Raw genomic sequence first — 12112 nt, 5'->3', positions numbered from 1 at the left:
CCAACCAAACTTATTTCATTCTTCAACACAGTGACTAAATTAATAGACCAGAGAAATACTGTTGACATAATATACTTAGACTTCAGCAAGCATTCTATCCCATATTGAAAACAAAGGAGGAATCCACACACTGATATTTCAAATCAATCTTTTTATATAGCAAGCATCATTTATACAAGCCAAATTCATGCATGCGAGTTCATCTTGGCAGCTTCTCAGAGTTAAAAGATAACTGGTGTAGGGTCTCCTGCTTAAGTGGGGGGGGGGGAGGTTGGACAAGATTTACCTATAAGGTACCTTCCAACTTTGTTGATCTATTTATTATTAATTAGATTTGTATGCCTGATCTATTAAAATGCACAGCATGCCCCTGGATATTAGAATTGCCCCCACCCTCCTTGCCTTTCGTAAACGTCTTAAAACCCACCTCTGCCATCAGGCATGGGGGGAACTGAGACATCTCCCCCAGGCCTATACAGTTTATACATGGTATATTTATTTGTATGTTTGTTTTTAATAATGGGGTTTTTAGTGTTTTTTTAATTATTAGATTTATTTTTACATTGTCTTTATTATTGCTGTGAGCCGCCCCGAGTCTACAGAGAGGGGCGGCATACAAATCTAATAAATAGAGAGAGAGAGAGAGAGAGAGAGAGAGAGAGAGAGAGAGAGAGAGAGAGAGAGAGAGAGAGAGAGAGAGATGATAGATAGATAGATAGATAGATAGGTAGGTAGGTAGGTAGGTAGGTAGGTAGGTAGGTAGGTAGACAGACAGACAAACAAACAAACAAACAAACAAACAAACAAATAAATAAATAAATAAACAAATCACCCTTCTCAGCGAGACTTAGGACCTTTAGTTTACTTTACATTTAACCATCCTCCCATCTTCATGCTCAACCTTTGCAGCAAAGAACAGAAAGTAGGTCAACATTGGGGATCAAGTTGCTAAGTAAATGCCCTGAGGAAAAGGATAGCCAAGACATCAGCTGAAGTATAACAATGACATCTGCACCATATGGCTGAAGGGACATATGGAGAGGAGAAAGTGGCAGATTTGCTGCTCCGTGCTCCCCCCACCCAATGACTTCTCAACTAGAACCAGGTGGGTGCCAGCCGAAAGCAAGACTAACTTGGAGATTTTGGCCTGCCACATTATGCTATAATTCTTTTGGAATATATTCTTGCTGTGGGAATTTGGGACGGGCTGTTGCATGAGGAGGGAGAGCTAGCCATAACAAATACCTTTTAGATTTTCAAGGTCATCCTTTGTCCAGTACCTGCCCGGAAGATGGGAGTGTACGGACCTATTGGCAGAAGATGAATGATCCCTGTGACTTTTTTATTTATTTCATTTCATTTTATTTCATTTCATTTCATTTCATTTCATTTTATTTATTATTTTATTTTATTTTATTTTATTTATTCGATTTTTATGTCGCCCTGCTCTTTAGACTCAGGGCGGCTTACAACATGTTAGCAATACACTTTTTTAACAGAGCTAGGCTATTGCCCCCACAATCTGGGTCATCATTTTACCCACCTCGGAAGGATGGAAGGCTGAGTCAACCTTGAGCCGGTGATGAGATTTGAACCACTGACCTTCAGATCTACAAGTCAGCTTCAGTGGCTGCAGTACAGCATTCTACTTATTTATTTATTTATTTATTTATTTATTTATTCATTCATTCATTCATTCATTCATTCATTCCAATACAAATTGAAAGTTAAGGAGAATAAAAACGTGTAGTAGTAAATATCAGGGGAGGGATAGAAGAAGAGATATGAGACTAGAATACATCAATGAAGAGTAGAGGAAGGATATATGGATGGGAGAAAAGATATATAAAATATAGGAGAGACAATTGGACAGGGGACGGAAGGCACACTAGTGCACTTATGCTCGCCCCTTACTGACTTCTAAGGAATCTGGAGAAGTCAACCATGGAAAGTCTAAGGGAAAAATGTTGGGGGTTGGGGGTTGACACCACGGAGTCTGGTAATGAGTTCCATGCTTCAACAACTCGATTGCTTGTGGGTGTGGGACAGGGGTGTGGGACTTGTGGGTGAGGGACAGGGGAATGAAATTTAAAATGGAAAGAGAAACCCTGGGAATTCAGATTCAGGTTTCTCACAGATGTACCAACATGGCTCTAGGAAAAAATTGGAACTTTGAGGAAACTTTTGCCTCGGACTCTGATTTTGAACTTAGATGTTATTTGGAACCCTGACACCGGGTGCTGAGCAAAGACTACAGTTGCAGCATGTTGGATCCCAGCAGGTTTATCAAGAAGCTGGAAGTATTTCTTCAGAGGAAAACCAATTATCTCTGGGCTGCGGATATGTCTGTGTGTGAAATAGATGGAGATAATTACCAAGCGAAATGGGAGACAACTCCAGCTTTCAGCCATGTTATCCTCTGCTTGGCACCACCATATGCAGTTTAACAATGAGAGTAATTTTAGAATAAGGGTCATCAAAGGGAACAAAATTATGAATTCCTTCCAAACTTTTGTGAGTATGTCCATATTAATTATGTTATGTTCGTATTTTTAAATAAAGGTGATCGCTGATTGGTTTAGGCACAGCCAAGGGAAATCTTGGCGTGAAAGTTTAATGTTGTCACACAAGTTTTCCCGCGCTAAGCAAAAGGTATATAAGGCGCAGCTTTAGCCATTAGTGAGCAGTCACGTTCTACCTACGGGTTGGTCACTCCTAATGCTCCTGTTTGCCTAATGAAGAGCTGTTAACTATTCCTCGGCCTCCAGCCTCTGATTTAACAGTGGCGACGAGGGGTTCGAGCCTTCGTGTTCCCGAGATAGCTTCAGCAATGCCTCATGCATTGCCCTTCTTCAACCCAGACGAAGATACATGGACAGCTTACATGTCCAAGTTTCGCATCTTTCTCCAAGCAAGCAATTTAGACGACGCATCGGATGGCAGAAAACGAGCCATATTCTTACACTATTGTGGTCCAGCAATTTAAATTATCTGACTGCAGATACCTCCTTCTCCTTGCATATGAATAGGAGAAAGATGCACAGCCTTTAGCACAGAAAGGGCTATTTTCAGTTGAGCGAAACAACTGATGTGTGGGAGAACAATTTCTATTTTAAAATGGACCTTCTAACAACTGTTATTCTTATTTGATGGACACGTATTGTGCAGATTCCATTTTCTATGGAGAAAAGTGTGTTGACAATGATAAAACATTACTTTTAGTCTGAAGATGAGTAATTGAATGTGGTTTTCTGTCATAATTTTCTTGATGAAGCAATTTCACTATCCAGATATTCACAAGAATGAGCTTGCAGGGCTAAAGATTCTGTGTGTGTAGGTTTGTGTGTATTTTTCTGCATTTACAAATACCGTACACTAAAAGTTGGATGTAATCAATGTAAACCAATCTTATGTTCTTGTAAATTTCTGACTGTGGATTTTGAGATGTGTTTTAATTTCATAGGTCAATGCTATCTAGACCCATTTCCGAAGTTAAGTCAGGAAGGAAATCTGCAGTTTCACCCTTATATACTGCATGAGAAAAAAGTTTGTTGTGTCCATAGCTCAGAAACAGCAGCCAGGGAATGTTTGGGATATTTACTGGGGAAAAATGTATATTGATTTTAGTTTAGATTCACCTTACAGCCCAATTTAGTGGAGGAGAGGAGAAATGGTACAACTCTGAGTGATAATATTACATGCTGATTTTAGTGGAACTTTTCATATAGGTGCTTAGAGTTGTAATAAAAAGAAAAGAAGTGACATATTTGAAGGTAGTATTTAGGTAATTTATGTTTTCAGACAACAAAAGTTCCTATATTCTTATCAATCCAAAATGCATTTTCAACCAATCCATATTTTTATATCTACATGGACATCAGGATGCTAAGAACACAGGCTATTAGAGCTGTGGGCTATGAGCCGGAACGCTAAATTGCGCTCGCCACCGCAATTCATAAGTTCTTGCGGGGCCAGTGCAATTTTGCTGCTGCACCTATGGAGGTAGAAAAATTGCACATGGAGCCGGAGGTAAAACCTCACCGAAACACAGGCGACCTGTGGCTCCATGCGTGATTTTGCTACCTCCACAGGTGCAGCAGCAAAATCGCGCTGGCCCCGCAAGAACTTACGAGTTGCGGTGGCGAGTGCAATTTAGCGTTCTGGCTCATAGCCCACCGCTGGGCTAATATGAGTGTTTACTAGAGAGATGTTAAATGATAGCATCGACCCTTTGTGGCCTATAATTCCTTTGCTTGCCAGGAACTGAATACATTATGCTGCAAACCTATGCCTAGATGCATATGATTTTCATCTCATCATATTATAGCAGAAATAAGATGCTAGTATTTTTTCCATTTTTAAACAGCAAAATGATGACAAATTTGCATTCTTTTGGCATGCAGTCCATTTTGCATTTATGTTCTCTCATTAAAGCATGGCGGGTGCATATCACAAAAAGAATCAGGACACCTAATAATAGCTGAATAAACAAGACCTTGCAGACGATCCTCACTCTGTCAAAGATCTTGGAATACTCACATCAAATGACCTAAGTACCAAAGCCCACTGCAACAACATCGCCAAAAAGTCTTTAAGAGTTGTTAATCTAATCTTACGTAGCTTTTTCTTCAGTAACATCACACAACTAACCAGAGCATACAAAACATTCACCAACCAATCCTTGAATACAGCTCATCTGTCTGGAACCCACACCGCATATCAGACATAACTACAGTGAAGGGCTACCAAAATTTTTACTACCACACTGTGGCTGTGGCTTATGCATTTTCTTTGAACATCTTTCAGTGCAAATTGGGTGCTCTGGGGTGGAGCTCCATTTTCGCTGCCCCCCCCTGGGTTCCCCCCTGTTCAGGCAGTAGCCCACCCTTGCATAAGTACATTAGAAAGTATATTTCTAATGTATTTATGTCCTACCATCCCTGTCCAATTGTTCCCTCTTAGCAGTACCCATCTTATGTATATAAACAATGTTATATCTAGGTACATTACAAATACGTACTTGCCAAATAAAAATAAATAAATAAAATAAAAACTGAATCAGAGCACAGATCATCACTTCAAGTGCAAGGCAGGAACTTGTTGCAGAAGAGGCAAAATGGAGGCCTGTTAGAAATGTAATCCATTGAAATAATGGAGACATGGAAAATAAAACTTATTTCCATCTTCCGTTCTTCTAAGTGTTTCAGGCAGGATGTGTAATCAAGCCCTCCAAAACTGCATTTTTCCATAATTGCTGCCCATTAGCCACATTACATGGAACTGATGGGAATCCTACGTCATCCTATAGGAAGATATAGATACCATGTCCTTTTAAAAATGAATTTCTATATGATTAATCATAAGGAAGGTTCTCCTCTAATACATCATCTTCACTTAATGCAGTTACATTGTTTTAAATTATTCTTTAATATTTAATGAACAGTATCTGCACTTTAAAAATATGAATAATTTAAAAGTAGTAAGTACTAAAAGTATTAAAAGTATTTAAGTACCAGCATTGTTAACTGCCTAAAAATTGCATATTTAATTGAATAGTATTGCTTTCTTCCACCTATATTGTTTCATGTTTTACTAAATGGAACAATGAACTCTGTAGAACAAATGCAATATTAATAAGAACACAGTTAACTTCACTGTATTTTTCTATGGTAATCTTTTAATAGAACAGAACAGAATTTTTTTATTGGCCAAGTGTGATTGGATACACAAGGAATTTGTCTGGGTGCATATGCTTTCAGTGTACCTAAAAGAAAAGATACTTTTGTCAAGAATCAAAAGTACAACATTTAATGATAGTCTGGGTACAAATAAGCAATCAAATCATATTAGGAACCAGTCAATATAAATCATAAGGATACAAGCAACAAAGAATTAAGCATTTATGTAAATGAACAGTGAAGTCCTTCTATTCTGAAGCCTGAAAATCCTAAATTTATATCCTCATTCCTTACGCAACATTCTCTAAAGGTTGAAAATTTCATGATTTCGGCATCTTACAAAGTTATATTTGTAGATGCCAAATATTTCTTCAGAACTATAATTTACTCATAAGATAAACAGAAAGAATTGGTCAAAACTAATTTGTTGTCTTTTGACAAGAACACTTTGCTTTTTCCAGTAATGATATTTAAGTCAACTTTGACTAGGAGATACAGAAAACTTTACATTAGCACGTAGAGCATCTGTTCTCGGCCGCATGTGTAATTGCATGCATAAAATTCTACATATATGATTCATTATTGCAGTTCTTCTGTGGTCTGAAATCTAAAACAGACATGATATTAAATGTAATAATGTTTTTATTATAATGGCTTTCCCTCTCTCAACAGTAGCAGCCAGGATGGCGAGAACGGGAACATGGCATTTTAAATACATGATATATTTCTTTAATGTTTTTTCTACAAGAAAGAAAGGAAAATTTCTATTGGTGTCAAAGAAAACTTGTTTCCGATGCCAAATAATAGCTCCTGAAAGTGGAAATTTTGGTTGGATCATGGGTAAGGAGGAGATTCATCCTTCCATTTCTTTAAAGAAAAAAATGATCCCAGTGAATATATTTAAATACTTAATGCTACATCTGGTTTGGCTATACCAAGATGGAATATGTATACGTGTGTGAGAGAGAGAGAGGGAGGGGGAACCTCTCCCCCTCCCCTTTTCTGTTCCCCATGTCAGGAATTTCCATAATTTCCTGAAAGGATACAAGTAAGTCTGTGAAACATAATCTGCAGAAGAAGATTGTGTATCTTATCTAGCACATGTTTCTCATGGATGCAGAGTAATGACATAAAAACATAAAGCATTTATTTTGATAAAATGCATTGCCAACAGTCCATCTCTACCGACTCTTTGGCACATGTATTTAATTATTTTACTTTAAAAAAGGACAATTTACTTTTACCATTCTTTTCATCGTTTTATTTTAAAGCATTGTTTCCAGTGTTCCCTCTAATTTTTTGGGGGGGTGGGCGGAAAAGTATAGTGTCTGAGCGGCAGTCCCTTCGGGACTGGGCGGCACAGAAATAATAAAGAAAGAAAGAAAGAAAGAAAGAAAGAAACAAACAAACAAACAAACAAACAAACAAACAAATAAAAAACCCACCCTGTTTTGCCTCAGAGAATTTCAAAATAAAATACTGTACTGTGTGTCTATAGCAGTGAGCTCATAATAGGGCAACTCTATCAATATCAAAATGCCACTTAAATAGTTGAGCTAGTTTCAAAATAGATTTTGTTTTTCTTTCGCTCTTCCTTACTCCCATTCTTTTTCTTTTTCTTTTCCTTCCTCTCTTTTTTCTATCTGTTTCTCTCTCTTCCTCTTTCTCTCCTTCCCTCTCACTCTTTCCCTCTCGGCTTCTGGGCAGGTTTGGAAAACTCTGAGTTGATGATGATTTTTAAGTGAGCGATTGTTCACTGCTCAGCTTAGAGGGAACTATGAATTTGTTTCATTACATTCTATGACTGTTTTCACCATTTTCGTTCCTGATTGTCACAGCTGTAACAAGAATCAACAGATTGTTATGTATCAACAAATAAATAATTCACACAAGAATCTTGATGCACCAATAAAATAAACACCACACGGGTGAATGGATTTACCCTTGGTTACAGAGTGGGAACTTCTCTATCCACTGCTATGAACAGGGATGATGGATGGTATTAGGGTATATGTCAAGTGAACAGAAACAGATGAGAAAATCTGGAACCAGAAGTTGGAGGCAGAAATATTAGAAGAAAATTTCAAAGCTATTTTCTCTTCATACCTATTAAATGAGAACTAATAGAAAAGGGCAAGTCTCAGTCTCTTACATGCTACTCATAAGGTATTTTCCTATGAAAAATGGAAAGATGTACAGTAGTCCTTCACCTATCGCTGGTGTTATGTTCCAGACCCGGCTGCGATAGGTGAAATCCGCGATGGGGAATTTATCAACTGATAGTACTTATTTAAGTATTTATATTGTAATTGTTTGGTAAGTTTTCATTGTTTTAAGTGTTTATAAACCCTTCCCACACAGTATTTATTTTAGATACAGTATTTAAATACAGTATTTACAATTTTAGATATATTTTTTATGAAAAACCTGCTGATCGAGTTCGGCGGGCTGTTTAAATCTGCTGATCGACTTCCTCAGAAACCCGCGAACCAGTGAAGATCCGTGAATGATTTTTCTCATTAATATTTCTTGAAAACCCACGATGAAGTGAAGCCGCAGTAGGTGAAGCGCGGTATAGCGAGGGACTACTGTAGTTCAGAAGTAGTACTATGTGTGTGCTAACAAGTTTCAAAATAGGCTATAATTCAAGGTAGCCAGCATGTTAAATCCAATCCCCGTATGAAATAAATGCTTTATAATGATAATACAGCTTTTTAATTTGAAACAACAGGTGATAAACAGGGATTCAGAATTTTCCCGATCACCCAAATTATTATAAATTCCCTTCAGTCACAAACAAAGGATCTGATTTAAAACTAATCCAGCCTTTGGAGACCAGAGATCCTGCTTCAATCATTATAGAAAACAAGCACTAGGCTTAAAGTATAGAGTAGACCATAAAAACAATTCATGGTTCATAAGAGGGTCACTGTTCTTTTCATTAAATGGTAATTTCATTCATTAGAAGAGAAACATTTTTCTCAATACGGAGTGATAGTGCATTAATCACACAATTAAGTGTAATTAATTGAACTGTCAATCAAGGAATAGGTTCTTGGAAAAGTGCCTTTTCTGCTATGGTCTCCATTCTCTGGAACATCTTCCTGACGAAGTGAGATCCATCATTACCCATTGGGCCTTCCAGAAGGGTCTTAAAATCTGGCTCTGTGATTGACTTGTGCTCACAGATGGCATGATATGCTGGAGGTGGTTGGTGAAGTGATAGTTAAGAGCCTCCCCTTCCCTCAGTTCTGTACATGATCTCAGGTTTTAGTTTAGCTTTTTTAACCATTAATTTTAATGCTTTTATATTTATCATTTTATAGCATTGGAAGCCGATATAAGTGACTTTGGATAGCGAAATGGGAAGCAAAAGAAAAAGGAAGGAAGGGAGGGAGGGAGGAAAGAAAGAAGAAGGGAAGGAAGGAAGGGAGGAAGGAAGGAGCAGAGGCTTTCTTATTTTTAGTTATTTTGGTATTTTTGTGAATTTATTCTTTCATTTTTATCACTTCTGTAATGCATCTATATTAAGCCATAATTCAGCTACCTGAACACACGATCCAAATATTTCAGGACTACAACATTTAGAATTCTCATGCAGCAACTCCTGAGAATTGTGATCCTCACACAGTAACCGAGTTGTCGAACCGTGGAACTCATTACCGGACTCCATAGTGTCATCCCCAAACCCCTAACACTTTACCCTTAGATTATCTACGGTTGACCTATCCAGATTCCTAAGAGGTCAGTAAGGGGCGAGTACAAGTGCACTAGAGTGCCTTACGTCCCCTGTCCTATTGCTCTCCTATATCTCCTATGCCTTTCTTCTATTCCTATATCTCTTCTTCTATTCTTTCATTGATATGTTCTATTACTTTATCTTCTTTTCTATTATTTCTTAGATATATTTTACTATGAGTATCTCCTCTATAACCTTCATCATGTATTTTATTATGTATATATAGATATATACCCACCAAAACCCTCATTGTGTATTGGACAAAATAAATAAATAAAATAAATAAACAGTTGGAGGGCAGCAGTTTGGAAAGGCTGAGAACCATTCTGAAAAATCAAACTGAGTAAAACTATGATTATATGATCTTGTCTATTCTTATACTACCATGCAATAAATATTATAGGACATGGTACAATATACACACAATGATAATATACACAGAAAAGGATAACCTCACCAATGATCCATGCCAACAAGACTGAACAGGAGATGTCATATTTTGTACAGGAGCTTTCTCCTACACAAAGTAAACAAGTTTTACTTTGAATTTTTTTATTTTTTAGCTTGGACTAAGATATATCCTGCATTGGTTTAGTGTATCTGTATGTCCTTTCTATGATAATTTGGATATTTCTTTACTGTCTTTGCTCATCCTTTCTATCTGCAAGGGAATATTTTAAATGTTTACAATATTTCGTTGAAATCCTTTGTGCTATCTGGATGAAATTTGGCAAAGGTAATCTCTTTTAAGGATGTATTTGTACCATCTGTGTTATTTTCATTCTATTCTGCCAAAAAAATGACTGCAATTTATTCATATACTGCTAACAATGATAAACCACTAGCTGATTAAAGTTATTTGATTACAATTGAATGAAGATATTATTTTCACACATTTTTTCAACTCTCTAGAATAGGATAGAATAGAATAGAATAGAATTCTTTATTGGCCAAGTCTGATTGGACACACAAGGAATTTGTCTTGGTGCATATGCTCTCAGTGTACATAAAGAAAAAGATAAATTTGTCAAGAATCACTTATATGATTGTCATAGGAGTCAAATAAATCAATGAAGAAACAATCAATATTAATAAAAATCTTAGGATACAAGCAACAAGTTACAGTCATAAGTGAGAGGGAAAGGATAATAGGAATGATGAGAAAAAACTAGTAGAAATAGAAGTGTAGACTTAGTAAAAAGTTGACAGTGTTGAGGAATTATTTGTTTAGCAGAGTGATGGTGTTTGAGAAAAAACTGTTCTTGTGTCTAGTTGTCTTGGCGTGCAGTGCTCTGTAGCAAAGTTTTGAGGGTAGGAGTTGAAACAATTTGTGTCCAGAATCTAAACTCTAGATTCAGGATTATCTGAAACAACTTTTATGATAGAAGAGTATATTTAAAAAGGAGGAGAATTTTGAAGATATCAAACTTCAGGTTTCCTTTTTCAAATGGATGTATTTTGCAACTTAATAGTAATGCCCAAAAGGAAGAAAAGGAGATGAAAAGGAAGAATTTCCCTGAGATGTTTCAAGATCTGTGATTTTATCCAGGTCTCCCACAAGGAAGGAACTCTATCCATCCAAAATATGCTTCAATATTTGTAAAGATCATATGGAGCAATCCTTTTCAGACAAAACAATAAAACACATAAGATAACTAAAATTCCAAGAGTTATTTTGAATTTTTAAATACACCCACACCCATGATTTATCAACCATGTTCCGAATGGAAAAATAATACAATAGAATACAAATTTAAAAATACCTTGAGAAATGATATAGTGAAAAACTAGGAGTGATGAAGAATTTAAATTAGCATTTTGCCCCTGGGCTTCTCCTGTTCTTAAAAGGGCACTGTTTGAGGTCAATAGCTTCCAGCCATATCATTCAACAAGATATTGTGCAGGAATTCCACCCTACATTCCAGATATTCTACATGATAAAAAAGAAGACAAAATAATGTGAGAATTATAAAAAGGAGATAAGATCTGGACTTCTCATAAAATTTTTGTGATGGAGAGATTACACAGTATAAAAATCTCATCTGGAAGCATCCCAGAACTTTCCATAAAAATATTATCTTAATTTATTTCATAAAATACTGATTTGGTTATTTCTGTGGAATCAGAGGAAAAAAGCTTCCAAGAAATCCAATTATGTCGCACATTTCTCAAGATATTTTTTTTATATACTTACCATGCTAATACACTAGACAGAATACACCGGCTACTGGCCAGAATTTAGTTGGGCCAAACAGCAACAATTGGTCTAGAATAAATTCTAGCAATATTGAGACCTTTGATTATGACATTTTATCATCAGTGAATAAAGTCCAATTATACTAGATTTTAATATAGCTTTAAATTACTTTCTAGAGCACAAGCTCTACAAGCTCAATATTAGAAAAATGATGGAATACATACCGAACAATGTATTCACCAAAATAACTAGGACAATAGTAAAAGATAAAAAGTATATTATGCATACATGGATAATACATACAGATTATAACCTGCACACAGACACACACACACGTAAAATCTTAGCCTTCAAATAAAAACTAACAAGTTTACAATGTTGTTTGAACCAGCCCTCTTGTAAAGTGTTAGCAAATATAGAGGTATTCTAAGCTTACAGATACAGTAATACCTCATGATACGAACTTAATTGGTGCAAGGAGGAGGTTCGTAAGACGAA

This window comes from Erythrolamprus reginae, chromosome 3 (assembly GCF_031021105.1).
Source record: "Erythrolamprus reginae isolate rEryReg1 chromosome 3, rEryReg1.hap1, whole genome shotgun sequence".
Classification (NCBI taxonomy): Eukaryota; Metazoa; Chordata; class Lepidosauria; order Squamata; family Dipsadidae; genus Erythrolamprus; species Erythrolamprus reginae.
This window is presented reverse-complemented; position numbering follows the sequence as displayed.